General features: G+C 52.2%; 2 pseudogenes; both read right to left on the reverse strand.

Moving 5' to 3' along the window:
- Positions 1-1,088: 1,088 nt before the first annotated feature.
- On the reverse strand, positions 1,089-2,029 carry LOC106631149 (olfactory receptor 14C36-like; annotated as a pseudogene).
- Positions 2,030-10,198: 8,169 nt separating this feature from the next.
- The window catches only part of LOC114018152 (ankyrin repeat domain-containing protein 26-like), a 74,114-nt pseudogene continuing 65,233 nt past the window's right edge, over positions 10,199-19,079 (reverse strand).

The raw sequence follows: 19,079 nt of genomic DNA on the forward strand, positions 1-19,079 counted from the left end.
CTGGAAATGGCTGCAGGAGTATTTCCACCGTCATTTTCCCAGACACTAAGGTGAGGATGACCAGCTTGTATTTCTTCCAATTGTCCTTCTTGCTTTTCCTGAACAAAGGCTGGATGTCTGCCTTTTCCCAGGACCCCAGAATCTCCTGATTGCTCGGACACATTTGAGGGCACCATCCAGAAAGGGCGCCGTGATCAGACAGAGACACTTACAATGAGCCTGCCCAAGGCGGCTGAGATGAATATCCCTGGGACAGCGCGCTTTCTTCCTGCGGTCACACACAGGAACGTCCGGGCCCTGGGAGGTGTCCCCACCTCAGCTGGCCTCATGCACTGCTGGTGTGGTTGAACCCCAGCCTCACACACACAGGGGTGCTCAGAGGCACGAGCCCATCCCTGGCAAGTGAGGAAGCAGAGCAGTGCAGCAGGCACAGTGAATGCCTGGCCTCCTGCTGCCCCTGCCAGAGGCTGGCAGCACCTCAGCCCGGGGGTGTCGCGCCCTGCTCGGCACCTCTCGGAGATGGCCCTCGTCATGAGCAACGGGCACGGGGACCTCGGTTCAAGGAAGCACATTGCAGTGCTGCATTCAGGTGGTCTCCACAAATCCAGAACATTTTATGGAGGCCAGCACCGTCACAGAGTGCCTGTTGCCTGCCCCTGCCTGCGCTCACAGGACCGCCACGCAGCACGGTGGTGACCAAGCTGCCAGAGCACTCAGGCCTTACACCAAGGCAAGGGGTCAGAAGGATACTGTGGAAGTGGAAGGAGGACAGCACTGGAGAGCCAAGGGGTGGTGTTCCCTGGTACTGCTGCCATGCCAGGAACCTTTTCCCCTCCGTCTGTGGACACAGGAACTGTCCCTGCAGCTCCAGAAAGGCCTTGGAAGAAAGAATCCCAGGAAAAATAAAATTGTTTAATGCCCCTTTAGCTTTGTTAGATGAAGAGAGAGCAGGGCACCTACAGAAAAGAAAACCACAGAAGGAATTAGAATGGGGATGACAACTTTATCAGAAATGAAATACCATAAGTAACTACAAAAAAATTCAGAAGATAGTCTGGGTCTGTGATGAATTACATTATAAACGCTATTCATAATTTTAATGCTTCAGAAAAACATCCAGCTATCAGTTTGCACATTGCAACCTTGAGTTCCTGGTTCCTCATGCTGTAGATGAGGGGGTTCAGTGCTGGAGGCACCACCGAGTACAGAACTGCCACCACCAAGTCCAGGGATGGGAAGGAGATAGAGGAGGGCTTCAGGCAGGCAGACGTGGCAGTGCTGAGAAAGAGGGAGACCACGGCCAGGTGAGGGAGGCACGTGGAAAAGGCTTTGTGCCGTCCCTGCTCAGAGGGGATCCTCAGCACAGCCCTGAAGATCTGCACGTAGGACAGAACAATGAAAACAAAACAGCCAAAGAATAAAGCGGCACCGCCACAATTAGCCCCACTTCCCTGAGGTAGGTGTGTGAGCAGGAGAGCCTGAGGATCTGTGGGATTTCACAGAAGACCTGTCCCAGGGCATTGCCTTGGCAGAGCGGCAGTGACAGTGTATTGGCCGTGTGCAGCGCAGCATAGAGAAACCCACTGGCCCAGGCAGCTGCTGCCATGTGGACACAAGCTCTGCTGCCCAGCAGGGTCCCGTAGTGCAGGGGCTGGCAGATGGCCACAAAGCGGTCATAGGCCATGACAGTGAGGAGAAAATACTCTGCTGAAAGGAAAAAGACAATCAAGAAGAGCTGTGCAGCACATCCTGAGTAGGAGATGTCCCTGGTGTCCCAGAGGGAGTTGGCCATGGCTTTGGGGAGAGTGGTGGAGATGGAGCCCAGGTCAAGGAGGGAGAGGTTGAGGAGGAAGAAGTACATGGGGGTGTGCAGGTGGTGGTCGCACACTACGGTGGTGATGATGAGGCCGTTGGCTATGAGGGCAGCCAGGTAGATGCCCAGGGAGAGCCAGAAGTGCAAGAGCTGCAGCTCCCGCGTGTCTGCCAATGCCAGGAGGAGGAACTGGGTGATGGAGCTGCTGTTGGACATCTGCTGCCTCTGGGCATATGGTCCTGTCACAGGAGAAAAAGAAACTGATAGTTTATGGGAGACTTCTGAAAGCAAAATCAAAGCCATTTCCCACAGACCATCCCCCCGTCACACACAGACATCCCTCTCTTTTCTCGGAGACCTTCCTGCAGCTGTGTGGCTGCAGCCCTGCTTGGTGCTGGCCGTGTGGGTGATGAAGAGCAGGGCATCTGCCCACGGGCTCTTGACCAGCCAGCCCCACTCTGCAGCAGTGGGTGGGGGCAGGGACCAGTCCTGGTGTTTAACTTTGTCCTTTGAAACCAGTGCCAACGCAGAAGGGCTGGTCAGCGTCTGCAGCGCCAGTGCTAAGTAACAGGAAGGGTGAAGGCATTTTAAGAGAGTTTTAGGGTTTTTTCACAGCTCCCCCCCATCTCTCCTGTTGAGTATTCTTGGATGTCAGAAAAGCAGAGCATTTTTGCTGCCCTCAGGTGGAACAGAGTGAGGTCTGTGAGGCAAGAGGATTGCCTGTGGGTGAGTGCCCAGTGAGGGGAGATGGTCTGTCCTGCTGGTTCCCAGTTTCTATGGGCTTGCACCTTCCTGAGATGAATGGTGGCCACACTCCCATGTTACCCTGAAATACCACAAGGCACTGCTGAGAACGGACTGACCCACCACAGACCAGTAAAGGTTGTAGACTTTCATCAGAACTCAGCATCCCACCCACAGCAAAGGATACACAGCTCATTTCTTCCACCCCAACAGCATTTGCTCCATCACAGAAACTCTACGCTTCTATGTGGGGCTTTCAGATCACTAATGAGTGCGAGGGGACAGGTTACCATTCTGGAGGGCAACTCACTGCTTGGAAGGGAACTTCAAGGAGGTAGCCAAGTGCCCTAACAAGAGCATGAGATTCAGGGAGAACCAGCCCATTGCCCAGCCCCACATAGGGCATTGCCCACAGCCCCACAGGTGAGAGGAAAGCTGGGACACTTGTTCCCATGGACACACCTGCAGGAGAGGACCCACAAGGTCAGAGTGTGACTCTGCAGCTGAAACACCCATCCCCAGAGAGCCTGACAGCAAGAGCTAGAGAATAAAACTAACACAAAAAGGCAGAGAAAGAAGTAAAATTGCACTGATGGTCTAGGTAAGAGTGTCCAGGGCAAGTGTGCCGGGCACTGAGGGCAGCTCTGCTCGCCACCTCCCACACACCAACATTGCCGGGCAGCTGCTCTCAGCCCCTGTGCTCTGCAGAGGGACCGGGGCACATGGCTGCAGAGCTGCACCACGGCTCTGCTGGAGCTCTGGCTGCAGAGGGGGTGGCTCATTCTTCGGGACCCCCAGCCCTGAGGGCAGAGGCTTTGCTGGGGGGAGAGCAGGCCAGGGGGATGCCTCAGAGAAAGGGGTCTGCACTGCACATGGGCATAGAGAGCTTTCTGATTCTCCCTTCAACAACAATTCTGTCTGAAGTTTTCTATCAGTCCTTGCAATATTCTGGCTGTCAGGAGATTTTCCTTTTGGGAAGTATCTCCCTGTGCCAGGTCTTCCCCTGTCAGTGCTCACAGACCACACCTCTGCCTCTGTGCTCTGGCCCTACACAAACCTGCCTGTCTGCAGGGCACTGGCTGGGCGCAGGGTCCTGTCCGCAGGGGGAAAAGGTCAGCTCACAATGACCCTGATGGCTCCAGCAAAGGTGCTGCTGCTGCTGTTGATAGGCGGAGGAGTGGCTGAGGGCACTTCAGGAGGCTCCTGGCAGACCTCCTCATCACTCAGAGATACAGCTGGGAGTCTCAGTGACATCTTCAAACTCGAGATCTCCATTAACATTTCTGCCTTCCCTCTCATGCCCCCAACAACAGAAAACTGAAAACACAGATTGAGGAGAGCCCTGTATTTATCATAGCAATCCCTGCGCTGACCTTCGATATGAAAAGTCTCATCCAGACATATTCTGAGGGTAACCTATACTTCTAAGCAGTGCTCACCCATGCAGCACATTCTCAACAGCAGAGAGATCCTTCCCTATCGGGGCTCAGTCCATACGCCCCCAGAGTTGTGGGGAGCCCCCCAGCAGGCTGAGAGCTGCCCCTGGCAGGCGGCAGAGCCCCTGCCCCAGCACACAGCCCCCTGGGCTGCAGGGACCCTGCTGGCAAGGACAGCCCTGGGCACCCCTGCCTGCACAGCCACCTTCACAGCCCTGCAGCCGGCCCTGGCACAAGGCAGCCCACATGCCCTGGCCCTCCCACGCTGCAGCAGGGAAGCCCTGCTCTGCAGCACACTGGCCTCCTCCACAGCAAAAGGCTCCCACACGGTCCCACAGGCTGGGGGTGCCCCAGCTGCTGCAGACCCGGCTAGGAACTGCAGAGGCATTGCCCTGCAGCCACACACTTACCGGCTCAAGGGCTCTGCAGATTTCTCCAGCAGTGAGCTCTCAGCAGCCTCCCACCAAAGTCTGCTTTTTGAGCTCTCCCTGCCTCCCTCCTCTGACCCTCTGGGCTCCCTCCAGGTGTCCCTGGGGCTGCAGGGGAACCTGCTGGGCAGCAGGATGAGGCAATCACTGATGTTTTGTCTCTCAGCTCTGCAGACACTTATTTCCAGCAGTGGAATTTCTCCTACTAGAAAAAAAAGCTTTCAGCATGAGAGTCAACTTTTGTTAACCCTTCAGTAGACAGTACAGAAGGAAGTTCACATGAAAGCAGCTCAGATCTCCAGTGTGTGGTTTTGGTGTGTGATGTCTTCAGTTACTCTCACACAATGTAGGCATGTAAGTCTGGGTTTGTAGTCTCAGGGCTAAAGACTCAGCTCTCCTTTGCCCAGGCCATGTCTCTGCTCTGAAGCAAAGCCTTTGCACCCGCAGGCTCGGGGACACTCGGTACCAGGTTGCCTTATGGCCAGGCAGAGCTGGGCTGGTGCCACAGCTGGGGGGCTTCAGCCCACATGTGCAGCAGTGCCCTCAGCCAGGGGCCCACGCAGAGGCAGCTGGAGCCCGTCCTGTTGCAGACAGAGCTGTGACACTGAGGGAACCAAGTGCCAAGGCAGGTGGCAGAGCTCAGCACAGCTGCTCGGCAAGGACAGCAGCCTCCAACAGGTCCAACATTGACAATGGAGTTTATGCTTGTGAGGCAATTCCAGGGCACCCGAAAGAGTGTTCCCTCCTTCTGCACAGGCCACAGCCTGCCAGTGTGTGACCTGGGGCCTGCACTCTGCTGCTGTCCTGCCTCACTCCCCTGGGAGATGAGACTCCACCATTTCTTTGCTCCTAGAACCAAGGTGGACACGAATGATGCAGGGTTTCAGATCCAGGGGAGCATCACAGCTGTTGGACTATCTGTCAACTGTGCTAGAATGCCGATGCAAAGTACCTGCAGACACCTAAAGGAGCATTGTCACTGCACTGTCCTGTGACTGTCAGTGGGTGGTTACTTGACCACAGGCTTGCAGGATCCCACCAAGCCTCTGTCTCGCTGCTCCCACCTTCTTCACTCACCTTAATGTCTGTAGGGTTGTTCTCTCACATCATTCTCACTCCTCTCCCATTGTGTTTTGTCCTTTCTGCCTTAGGGTATCACAGACGTGCCACTAGAATTGCTTATTGGCTCAGGTTTGGGCAGGGGCTGGTCCATTTTGGAGTCAAATGAAAGTGGCTGTTATGGCCATGGAGTCAGCTCTGGATCTCTTCTCACCTTTGCCAGCCCTACGAACACCTCCAAACTACTCCCAAACCCTTGCCATGTAAACCCACAGAATCTCTAAATTCCCCAGTATGATGTGAGGTTATTGATCCTAAGGCTTCCTCACGCTGGTTAAATAAGACTTTTCCCCTTCCCCTCCCTGATTTAGGTTATTTCAGAGCAGAGTTACCCTGAACCACACCTGTGTCCCCAGGGCCAAGCTCAGACATGTAACAACAAAAATAATAATGGGTACCAAGTGTCCAAGGTCAGACACAAGCAAAATGTTTTGCTGCAGAGCATGCTGGGGTGGTGGACAGAGGTCACTGTGAAGGTGAAATGAGATGTCCCTAAGGAGAGCAATCCATGCTGTCCTTGGGACCAGAGACATGCAGGGCTGGACTGTGCAGTGCTGCAGGAGAAGGCATTGCTGCCAGTGATGCCTCTGCCGCCCCAGAGGACATGGGGTTCAGGTGAACCTTATATCCAGAAAGGACAAGGTGCTTTTGAATGTGTCCTTGACAATGGACATCCTGTGATGCAGGAACACTTTGAAAATCATTGGTCTGTTTCTCTATTGCCTCACCACAATGATGACTTTCAACAGTGCTGGCTAACTGGTGAGGTCCAAGAAGGCTGAATGTTAGTCACGTGGTGCCACATAAAAGAAGGGTAGAGATAACTACAGGCCTGTCAACCTGATCTTAGTGCCAGGGAAGGTTGTGGAGCTGATCATCCTGAGCACCATCACACAGGAGGTGCAGGAAAACCAGGAGGTCAGGACCAGCCTGCATGGGTTTATGAAAGGCAGGTCTTGCCTGATGAACCTGATCTCCTTCTGGGACAAGGTGACCTGCCTAGTGGATGAGGGAAAGGCTGTGGATGCTGTCTACCTGGACCTTAGGAAAGCCTTTTAGCTCCATCTCCCGCTGCATTCTCCTGGAGAAACTGGCTGCTCATGGCTTTGGTGGGTGTTCTCCACACTGGGTTAGAGCTGGCTGGACAGCCGAGCCCCAGGAGTGGTAGTAAATGGAGTGACATCCAGGTGACAGCCCATAAGGAGTGGCGTTCCCCAGGGCTCAGTGTTGGGGCCAGTCCTGTTTCAGAACTTTATCAACAATCCAGACAAGGGGATTGAGTGCACCCTCAGTGAGTTTGCATACAATATCAAGTGGGGTGGCAGTGCTGATGTCCTTGAAGGGCAGGAAGGCTCTGCAGAGGGATCTGGACAGGTTGGACCATTCGAGTGAGTCCAACTGTATAAACTTCAACCAGGAGAAGTGCCAGTTCTGCACTTGGGTCACAACAGCCCCACACAACGCTACAGGCTTTGGGCAGAGTGGATGGAAGGCTGCCTGGTGGGAAAGTACCCTGGGGGTGAGGGTTGACAGATGGTTGAGCATGAGCCAGCAGTGTGCCCAGGTGGCCAAGAAGGCCAATATCATCCTGTCTGGTATCAGAAAGAGCATGGCCAGCAGGACCAGGGCAGTGATTTACCCCCTGTACTCGGCACTGCTGAAGTCAAACCTCAAACAACGTGTTTCTGTTTTGGGCCCCTCACTTCAAGAGAAACGTTGAGGTCCTGGAGCGTGTCCAGAGAAGGGCAACAAAGCTGGTGAAGGGTCTGGATCCCTGCTTGGATGAAGAGTGGCTGAGAGGACTTGAGTTGTTTAGTGTGGATAGTAGAAGGCTCAGGGGGGACCTTACTGCTCTCTAGAAGTACCTGAAAGGAGTTTGTAGATGGGGTGGGTAGGTCTCTTCTCCCAGATAACAAGTGACAGGACAAGAGGCAAGAGCCTCAAGTTACACCAGGAAAGGTTCAGATTGGATATGAGGAAAAACATCTTCACTGCAAAGGTGCTCAAGCATTGGAACCAGGGAGCTGGTGGAATCATCAGCCCTGGAGGTGTTTCAAAAAGAGGTAGATGCAGTTCTTCATGGCATGATTTAGTGATGGAATTGGCCATCCTGAGTTTACATTTGGATTTGATGACCTTTAAGTTCGTTTCCAAGCTAAATGATTCTCTGTTTCTGTGCTTCTATGATATCGCAAGCCTACCTAGACAAGTTGCTGAGAAAGTTGGTTTAGCTGACCCTGCCTCACCTGGAGGGGTGGACTCGATGACCTCCAGAGGTCAGTCCAACCTGGGAAAACACCATAGAGCTATAAAGGCATATATAAAATGTGTCAACACAAATAGAGGGGCTCAGCTGAAGATGAGCTTGTGGGAAATGGGTTGTGGGAAAGATATTTGACAAATCTGATGAAACAAGCATGCTTTTCTGCGGTCAGGACCTGGGCCAGAATGAGGGTGATGGAGGGGTGTGGTATTGGGAGGGAAAATCGGTCTCAGGAACTCTTCATGCAGGAGGACGTGCCTGGCTGTGAGGGGTCTGTGAGGTCAGTTCTGCCTCTGGAGGTGACAGGCCAGCATCAGGAACGTGGCTGGGACAGTCCCTCTGCAAAGGGACCCCATAGGCCCCATCCAGGAGAAGGGCTGGGAAAGGGGTTGTTTTTGCCTGGGGACATGATGGGACAGCAGCAGGCACATGGCTTGGTCATGTCCCAGGGAGAAGCTGAAAGGCCAGCAGCAGTTACGTGGTTTGGGAGACCATGTGAGTATTCTTTCTCTCTGGTGAGAGAGCAGAGCATAAGAAAAGGCTTCCTGGCTGCATTCCCTGCGGGAAGGGTATTTTCTGAGATGGTAAACCTTTCCTAGGCAGTGGAAAACAGCAGGAGAGAGGAAAAAATGTCACAAAGTTTCAACTTGGGAAGCAGAGACTGGACCTCAGCAGGAAGAACTGTGACCAAGGGTCCTGCTGCCTTGCAAGAGCTCAGCCAGAGGGAGCGTGGATCAGCCCATGGCTTTGTGTTTCAAGGAACAGCCAGTGAGAGTGGAGGTACCTCAGTGAACACATGGAACTGTTGGGGTGAGAGCAAGGCAGGGCAGCGAGATGGTGCCTACAGCCTGCAGGGAAACAGGGGCAGGGCTCCAACCATGTAGGACAGCCTGTGGTGGAGATGGCAGAGGGCACTGGGAAGGCAGGAAGGCGCCAAGAGGACCCAGGTCTGTGTCCCCTTGGCTGAGGCAGCTGTTTCTGCCTCTGAGGGCCATGACATAACATGATGTCTTCACGGCACGGGGGCATCGTTGCCTCCTTGCAGCCCCACCGGGAAGCTGGAAGTTGCTGTGCCATTGCTATCCTTCACTGGGCATTGGATGCCCACCTTCCATGGTGCCCAGGAAGGGCCCTGAGCCCTGTGTGAGGGACAGCACCGACCTTCCCACAGGCTGCAGGCCATGGCTTGGCCTTTCTGTTTCATCAAGCAAGCCAAGGCTTTGCTCAGCAGCAGAGCTGCCTGCACAGCGCCTTTGCCTTCCTGCACTCACAGCCTCCAAGGATGGGCTCTAACAAGGCCATGGGGAGGTTTTCTCAGTCATGGCCCTCAGTGGAGCTTGTTAATGCTTCCAGGGACATTGGGGTTTGCTTCTGACTTGGTGTTCTTGAGAGGTTTCTTCAGTCTCTTCCAAACACCTGAAGTCCACAGCACCACAGACACCCTGGGCTCATGACGAGGCAGAACACCCTGACGAGCCCTGTCTCTTCCATCAGGGACATCTGGTCTTCAAGTTTGGCTTGTACACTTAATGAGATACGTTTCAGCCGTACAGTGAAAGGGAAAGGCAGGTAATGAGCACTTTGGGGAAATGATAGAAGGCTTTCCCAATTGCTATTGATGCAGAGTGTCTCCTGAGGAGGTGCGGACAGGTAGGAAAATCAGTCCCTGGAGCTAAACACCATGTGGACAGCCTTGCTCCTCAGCACTCCATCCTCAATATTTTTGTCCTCAGCCCCATGAGACTTACATCACTTTACATCAGACTTCTTCAACCAACTCTGCAGCTGAATATAGCAAATTCTTGGCAGTAATTATTGCCTACTTTCCTTATAGAACAGGGTGTACACAGGAATAAAAGAGGGATTACTTATCAGAGGGGTGTGTGTGTGTGTGAGTGGGTTAGAAATTAATAAATAAAAAATACATTTCTCATCTGTATTATTTTTACTTCATACAGATCCCCATGAGGTCTATTGCCACAACTGAAGAGTTGCCCATAGGGAATATTTCAGACACTACTGAAAGACAGTCTAACTTTTCCTCTCTGAACCTTAAAGCAGAAGCTACATAGGTAAAATGGATTGGAGTGATCATAGAGGAAGAGGAGAAAGGCATCTGGAGATGAACTTCTTAACCCATAGCTATAAATCAGGAAAACAGGACGTCAGTGTATTCCAAATGTCTTGAATTCCAGAGAAGGTGTGAACATTCTGGGGCTCATGATAAATTATAGTCGGTGTCCAAATTTTTTTTTACTCATATATCTGTAGAAATTCTCACACCTTGATCTACGTATACAAAACAGCTGGTGATAAGAACAGCACAGACTCTGCCTTGAGGCGCCAGCTTCATATCTAATGCCATTCCATTTTGCACAGCTATAGGGGCTATTTCTCACACTACTTCCTGAAAAGCCTTCATGGCACCTGCAGGGTCCTTGGCCATCTCTTCCATTGCTGTGGATCTCTTTATCACTGCCTTCTCCCATTCAGGAACCACTAACCAAGGAGTAACCGAGGCCACAAGCAGACTGATGATCTGGGCTATCATTATGACATCCATGACATCTGAGAAGCTCATAGGCCACTAGGAGGCACGTGGCCATGAAGGCAAGTTTGAGGTCCCTGGAGTCTCCAGTTTCCTTCGGGGACTGGCCATCAGCAGCCCAGCTGGTTATGGCTGCAGTAAGAAAGGCACTTGGACTCTGAGACAAAGTGTCATTTCAAATGGCCTTGGTTAGAGCAAACTCTCCTCACACGGAGACAATCGTGTCAGCTGTATTCCGTCCCTTCCGACGCCGGGAACACGGAGTTTACAGCGTTGGGAGAGTGGTGCAGCAAGTTGTGCAGATCCTGCCTGCAGAAGGGTTATCCCACACTGCTCCTGTCAGCTCTTGAAGTGTTTTCTGCCAGGGAAACCCATTCTAGTCATCACTTCTCGTGTTCTAAGAGGAGATGTTCACTTGGGAGTTGGCAACTGCAGTCTCAGGCAAAGGTAAGTGCGTGGGGTTGGCCATTCACCAGCAGCTTCCTGCAGATTTCTTCTTCCAATATGGCTTATTCTGCAACCCAGGGGCACACTCAGCTCAGCACAGCCTGAAGGCCAAGAGGTACGTGGAGCACAGCACAGTCCTGCTCAGGTTTTCTGTGACACTCATCACTAACTCCTCCATGTACAAAGGTCTTCTGCTCAGATTCTCTGAACCTCCTGATGAAGGTTAGAAGGAGAACAACATCTCCTTTAGACCACTACAGAAAATAAGTTTAACTCAAGGGCTTTGTTGATTGGAAAGTGGAAGATGATCCCTCACCAACGTGGCACAAATGCTTTGGTGGACTTGTTTTGAACAAAAAGACAAGGCAGGGGTGGTGAATAATGTGGATGGCACATTTCAGTCAAGTATGGGTGATGTTGGTAAAGTAGAAATCAAGGGCAAGTCAGCAAGACAAATTGTAGCAGGGCTGAGTAGAGAGGAAAGATCACCTCCACCAACTTTTGGGCAGTGCTCTTCCTAATGCAGCCCAGGACGTCATGGGCCTTATTTGAAAGGTGCAAAGCCAGGAGAAGAGGAGGCTTTGGGGATACCTAATAACAGCCTTCCCATACCTTCTTGGGCCATATCAGCAAGAAAATGCAGCCAGGTTCTTGCCTGTTGTGCATGATGGGAGGATGTGGGCCAATGGGCATCAGCTGAAGCAAGGGAAGACAATGTCCTTCCCCATGAAGACAGTCAAGCAGTGGAGCAGATGTCCCACAGAGCTTGTGCCATGTCCATCCTTGGAGCTTTTCAAGCCCCACTTGAAGGAAAGCCTGAGCTACTTGCTTCAAACCCAGAACTGATCGTTCTCTGAGCAGCATGTAGGCCTGGACACCTCCTGAGGTCCCTTCCAGCATGAATGATTCTGGATCTCCATCCACCATGGATCTTTCCTTCATGATTGGAGGAACCACTTCGGTTCCCGGCAGCTGTTGAAGCCAATCAGAAAGTTGGTCAGATGACCTGCGACGTTCCTTTCCCACTCCAAGCTTTGCTGCTCAGATGCAGGGCTGCTTGGCTGGTTCCTATTAATTCCTATTCTTCACCCTTTCCCAACTTTTCCCTCCTTTCCCACGCACAATTGCTTCTCCTTGACCACCCCTGTATCCTCCCATGCAAGAAGCCCACCTCTCCATTCCCTTTCCTCCCTGGCCATTGTCTGTCCTCCTTTGGTGATTCTTTGGAGGTTTTCACCATAGGTGGCCACTCAGAAGAGGGATTGATCATCCCCCTTGACTCAGCATCATCCCCCTTGACACAGCACTGTTGTGGCCACATCCGGATTATCTGTGTCTGGGCTTTGAGGTTTCTCATTCTGGAGGAATGGGGAAAAACTGGAGAGGCTGTGGAGGATACCTGCCTGGATGGAGCCTGTGGAGACAGACAGAAGGTCCTGGATTCCTTGAGACTGCCAAAGTGGAGCCTCAGGGCACCACAGTAATAGCATGCACCTGCTTGAAGGGGAACGTCAGAGATAAGGGAGTGATTCCTGATAGCGGCAGGAAGAGAAAACCTCCTCAAAGTGCTGCTTGGAAGGGTAAGATTGGATGTGAGGAAGAAGAAATGTCCCTCGGAGAGTTGCCCTCTGATGCCAGAGTTCAACCAGAGGGAGCCTGGATCGTCCCATGGCTTTGAGTTTCAAGGAACAAGCAGGGATGAGGGGAGAAACTTCAGAAAAGGCAAAGAAATGCGGGTGTGAGGGCTGGGTAGGAAAGCAAGGAAGAGTCCAACCACCAGAGCAGAAAGAGGTGCCACATGGACAGTGTAGGGCAACTTGCAGTGGAGATGGCCCAGGGCTGCAGCAAGGCTGAATGGCCCCACAGGGGGCTGAGGCCTCTGTCCCCCTGGCACTGGCAGCTGCCCATGCCACCAAGGCCTGTGACAGGAAACTTGATTTGGAGGGTCTTATGTTCTGCCCTCCAAGAGCCTGGGGGTCAGGGCTTGGCCTTTCTGCTTCATAAAAAATTCAAATGTGTTTTGCAGCATTACAGCCACCGACACAGTACCTTTGCCTACCTGCAGTTCTGGCCTCTAATTAGCTACTCTAACGAGTCCATGGGGACACTTTGTCAGTAAAGGCCCTCAGCGGGACCCATTAATGTTTGAAGGTATTTTGAGTATTGCTTCTGACTTGCATTCCTTCAGTTGCTGGTTCAGTCTTTTCTCAGTAGCTCAGGTTCATGAAAGCAGACTTCAATGCCTTAATGAGGTATTTATCTTTTTGTCATTTCCCTCCAGTCTTAAAGATAAGCTAATTGGAGTTGTTTCATTCTTATATGAAGGTAAGAGAGAGGAGTTCATAGTGCACCTGAAAATAATTAATATTTATTTCATCGCTTATATTTTGATGCTTTTTTGGTTAGAGAGGAGGTTCTAGCAGCATTCTCCAAGTGATAATGATTCAGAAGATCTCCTCAGGAGGTCTGGAGTGGTAGGAAATGCAGTCCCTTGAGGTCTGACACAGAATGGACAATCTTGCTCTGAATGTCCCAAAGCCCACCCTTTTTCTCATTGTCCCTGGGGACTTTACATCCCTTCTCCTTACATCAGACTTCTCTCCTCAATTCTGCAGGTGGGTGCTGCAGCTCCTTTGCACCAGCTCCCACCTGTTTGCCTTAGAGGACTGGCTGCACACAGGTGCAGAAGAATTTTTCATATCTGCAAGCAATGTGAAGCATGATCAAGTGTCATAAATAAAAAAACTCACTCCCCACTTCCGGCACCTGAAAGGGTAACTGTCAAGGTGGATTTTCCAAGGGTAAATCACACCTCACCAACCTGACAGCCTGCAGTTGTGCGTGAGGAGCTCCAAAGTGGATGTCATTTCCCTCGGCTTCAGCAAAACTCTTGTCATGGTCTTCATCAGTGTTCTTCTGCCCACGTGAGGCCTTGACACTCTGGGTGCGAACGGAAAGAGATGGGTAAAACACCAGCTGGGTGGTCAGGCTGAGAGAGCAGTGGGGAAGGGCTCACACCCCACCTGGAGGCCACTGGGACATACTGGGGCATTGTGGGCAGCACAGGGGGCTCTCCTGCTTACAGTTTAAGACCTGTAAAGATAATCCAGTGGAGGCAACTCTCACAGTGTCTGTCGGTGGCACCAAACTGAGAGGACCATCCCTGTGCCCTAGGGATGCCATGGAGGGGAACCCTGGCAGGTGGGGTGGCCGCCCTGTCAGGAGCTGCACAGATGCAGGACGGACCAAGGGCAGAGCCTGCACCTCCCTTAGATGGACTAACACCCTGCAGCTGCAGGGCCTGGGACCTGCCTGGCTGGGCAGTGTCTGTGCAGAAAAGGCCCTGGTGGTGCTGGGGGACAGAAGGCAAAACACAATCCCACCCCGTGACCTGGTAGCAGAGGCAGCCAGCAGTGCCCTGGAGCGTATGAAGAGGTGCCTTGCCAAGAGAGTGAGGGAAGTGATTGTGCCCCGTACTCATCACTTGTTAGACCATGAGTAGACTGCTGTGTTAATTTTTGGTGTTGACTGGGGAGGGAAGAGGAAAGAAGTTGCTGGATGGCTCCAGAGAGAACCCATGACAGCATGGAAGATGTGTATGACTGGGAGTGAGTTCAGTGAAGGGTCACTGAGATGCTCAGGGGCTGGAACACTTTCCTGCGGAGGGGAAACTGAGGGCAAGGCCCTTGTTCTGCCTGCACAAGGGAAGGCCTTGGGAGCCTCCTAGTGACCTGCCAGTCCCAACGGGGAGGTGGTCAGGAAGATGAAGCGAGTCTTGGAACTGTGGTGCCTGGCAGGAATGTGATAAGCAATCGTAAGATGTGGAAATAAGAATATTCTTGGCCAGAGGTAATGCAGTGACCAACCTCCACATCATGGGGTGCCTGAAGCTGTAAACAGAATGCAAACAAATGCTTTACTTGGGTACTGTGAACTTCTTTGCTAAAAGGGGGGAGGGGGGGGGCAGAGAAATCTCAGTGCTTTCTGGTTCCTGTGAAGGATTTAATACCTCTATGAAAGGAGCTGAAGGTAACAATTTTGTTCCTCCTTTTCAGTCCCTGACACCCAGAAGCCTGACTTGCTTTTCCTTCTCCTCCTCCTAACAACTGATGAAGGGATGGGAAGTAAGGAAGCAGAGAGCCCCTAGGATTTAAAGGGTTACAGTGTCATTTCCTTGGACGTCCCATCAAGTATCAAGAGGGAAAATGAGCCTGCAAGGCCAAATGAACAAGGTCTATGGACAGGCAATGCTGTGTCTAAAATATTGCCTGAAGACTTACAGCATAGATCACGCTGGGGTTGAAACTCCTGCCTGGCTTCAATGGTCTCCTGGAGCCATGGACAAAGCTTTGGGTGGAGGCCCCAGGTGAGGCTGGTCAGGGCCAGGAAGGCCTAGGGATGCTCTCAGGGCCCTGCCCCTGCCCCCATGGCACCCCACCTGCCAGTGCCCTCAGCAGGCCAGGTTCTCCTTCCCTCCTGTCCCAGGGCTGTGCTCTGCTGCTCTCCTTCCCCACGTGCCTGGGCATCAGGGACACCACAACTTCACAGTCACTACAACAAGGCTGGCACTGGTCTTCACATCACTGAGGATTTCTTACTTTTTGGAGTCCCAGGTGCAGGTGGGCATCAGACTGGGTGGGCTGTTGGTCATGGGGAACTTGCCCACAAGCCCCTGGCCTCCTGGCATCCTTGCTTACCTGTGCAGTGATCACCAAGGAGACTGATTCCTCCAGAAAAGCCAGGCTCTGTGGTCCACTGGTTTCCTCAGGTCATTTCAAGACATTGTTCATGCCTCACCCTGACTGTATGACCTGTCACTCTGTCCTGGCTCTGGCTGGCATGGAGTGCATGTTCTTCACCGCAGCCCTTCTGGTGCTGTGCTTTGCATCTCTTCCTAAGGCAGCGCTGACCACACACCAGTGTTTTGGCCACAGCTGCAGAGTAATCACCAAGGCTTCTCTTTCTCACACTCTGCCTGCGCTACAAGGAGACTGGAGGGACGCAAGAAGCTTGGGCAGCTGACCTCAAATGACCACAGGGATATTGCATATCCCAGGACATTGTGCTCATCAATAACAGCTCAGGGAAAGGAGGATGAAAAGAGGACATGTGTGGTCATGGCATTAGTCTTCCCGTGTCACTGGCAGATGTGCTGAAGAGCAGCTTTTCTGGAGATGGCTAAACCCCTGCCTGCCCATGGCAAGAGTGAGCGAATTGCTCATGTTGCTCTCCTTGCACACAAAGCTTTTGCTTCTCCTATTGAACTTTGTCCTGACCTGTGAGTTTTCTTCTGATCCTCACCCCCACCATGCTGGGCATGTAAGGGGTCAATGAGCAACTAATTCTGGGCTTTTGGGTGCTGGACTGGGTCAAACCACAACTAATTCCTCCCTCAGTGCCACCCTGGCTGGTCTTCCCTTTGATCCACGCACAAGCTCCGACCTCACCCCTTGGCCCATCCACTAGAAGAGCTCCATCTGTCTGAGCTGCCCTGACATCACACAGAGCGTCCCCCTCCCCTCATCTTTCCTGTAGGTCTCCCCTACAGACCTTGTGTCTCCATCCACCGCCAAAGGCGTGGGAGCTGCCCTGCCCCTCCTCAGCGCTTACGGCACTGATGTCACAGCTCTGTGGTGGCACAGGGGGCTCCTGCTTCCCGCGCACCCAGGCAGCGGGCTCTGGGGCCCATGTGGGCTGCAGCACCTCAGGTGTGGCACCAGGGCCAAGGGCAGGCTTGTCACACGGACACTGGTACCCAGGGATGGGAGCCCTTGTGTGGGAAGGGTTTGCTGCCCAGCAGAGGATGCTGGAGTGGGTGGCAAGGGGCAGCAGAAGGATGAAGGAGGTTCCCAGCATGAGAGCAAAGGCTGCAGTGGCCAAGGCCAGAGGGCAACAGGCCTGGTCTGTGCAGCCCTGGCAGGAGAGGACTTTGCTCTCCCAGGTGACTCTGTAGCACCCTGCGGCCTGTGTCAGAGCTGAAGCTCATCTCCTAGATGGGCAAGATTCTGATGCTGCTGCTGAGCAAGTCCCTGGGGGAGGCCAGCCTGTGATCCAGCCATCCTGTGGCTATCCTGCTGGTGGGAGGATGGCTAGAGTGCAGCTCTGCAGAGAAGGACCTTTGGGTGCCAGAGGACAAGCAGCTGAGCAGGAGCCATCGATGCACCCTCATGGGAAAGGCCAACAGCCCCCTGGGCTGCATTAGGAAAAGCATCACTGGCCAATGCGGGGAGGTGATCCTTCCCCTCCTCTCAGCACTGCTGAGGCCACATCTGGAGTGCCGTGTCCAGGGCTGGGCTTCACAGAGCAAGGGAGTTGTTGACCTACTAAATAAGTTCTGCAAATGGCCACCAAGCTTCTTGAAGGGACTGGAGCATCTGTCAAAGGAAGAAAGCATGAGAGACATTGACAGTTTCATTTGGCGAAGAAAAGCCTTGAGAGGGTCACATTAGTGTAGATAAAACTCCATCTGAACTCAAGGAAATTATTTTGGACTCTGAGTGTGATCAATCACTGGAAATGATTGCCAGGAGCAGCTGTGGAATGTCCATCCCCGGAGATATTCCAAACCCACCTACACAAGGTCTTGAACAAACTGTTCAAGCTGAGCTTGCCTCATCTGAGGATTGCACTGGATGATCTCCAGAGGTCCCTTCAAAATTCAATTTTCTGTCATTCTGGTAACATCAAAGAGTAAAGTAAGACAGAAAGAAATGTAACACATATACCTTTGACCACAAAGATGGTGGTGTCTGTAAGAGTCGGTCTAAAGAGAACAATATTGTCTCAACATTGTCAACAGAGACCGGGAGATGGAATGTGGTCCTCATGGACACCAAGACACAAAGACCCTGAAAAAGAGAACTGCACGGTACGAGGAGTACTATGCCGCTCCCTGCAACCTGGGACTGGAAGGAACAGCTACACCCTGGGAAGGAGAACTGCACAGTACGAGGAGTACTATGCCGCTCCCTGCCACCTGGGATTGAATAAGGCCACATAACAGCTGTCCAGAAGATGGATCACAACCGTGGTCATAACAACGAACCAGAAAACAACACAAGAATACGCCTCCTGGTCTGAAGCTACCTGCCACTGGAGCAAGATAACCTGGCTCAAGAGGGTGGAGACTGGTGGAAGTCCATGGACCAGAGGAGGAGCAAGGTGTGTTGCTTGGCATAAAAAGATGCCTTCTTAGCAACTGAACTTCGGAGATCTTCCCCACCAAGGATCATGACGATCGGAAGGACCAGCGGGACGCTGCCTGGACCTGGGACCATAGGGACGCCTTGGACCTGTGGTGGTAGCTATTCTCCTCTTTCCTTTTCTTTTTACTTTACCTTTTATTCAGTTTCTGTCTTTCTACCTATCACACGCCGCTTTATGGGCAAACAATAAAATTGTGCTGTTTGATTGAAGCATAACCCCTTTGTGTGGTTGCCTTGATTTTTTGCACTTCGAGATCATAGTTAACGAACCATCACGAGTCCACTGAGTGGACCGTGACATTAAACTGGCATCACGGACACGATCCTGAGAGACAGAGGACTGCAGGTTGTGTGTGGTTTGTAACAGGGGAAGGACGTTTCGTTCTAGCTGCACCTGGCCCTACACCCACCTGGGTGAGAGGTGTCCAGAAAGCAAGGGGGGCAACTCGAATTTCCCACATACCACACACGCCTAGGCCTTAGCACCCCAAACTCCGATTGAGGGCTCTGTCTGTTGGGATCAAACTAAAAGAATTCAAAGTGAAAAAGGGGGAAAGTGCTAAAGAGGGGGGCTGCCCTCGTGTTAATGAGTATTTGTCGGCTCTGCTCGGGAAAGTGAAGGAACTACCCTGTAGTAACTATAAGCTGCCTTCCCGAAGCAGATTTTTGGTCCCTTCAACCATTCGGGGAAGAGAAGGGCGACACAGCAGTGGCTGTGTGTTTGTAACTAAGGCTAGCCTCCCCTAAGTGGGTTTGGTCCATTCATAGTAACAATGGCCGAAAAAGCTGATAAACAAAATCCTTTGTTAATGAAAGATTGGGACATGTTTTACACATTTCTGGCAAAGTATGGGGCTTGATCCTCTGTACCCAGAGAAGACTGGGCTCTAGATGATTGGGCAAACTTGCAGAATGTAGTGGACTGAGTGATGTCCTTACAGGCTGAAGCCAAGGTTAGATCAGGTAAGGGCAAATCTATAGTCTGTGCCATTTTAGGAGCCAGCCTGGTTGCAGCAATTGAAGATCACCTTAGAAAATGTAGCAATGAAAACAAAATTATAGAATCCCTTGAAAAT

This window comes from Falco cherrug, chromosome 16 (genome assembly GCF_023634085.1).
Source record: "Falco cherrug isolate bFalChe1 chromosome 16, bFalChe1.pri, whole genome shotgun sequence".
Classification (NCBI taxonomy): Eukaryota; Metazoa; Chordata; class Aves; order Falconiformes; family Falconidae; genus Falco; species Falco cherrug.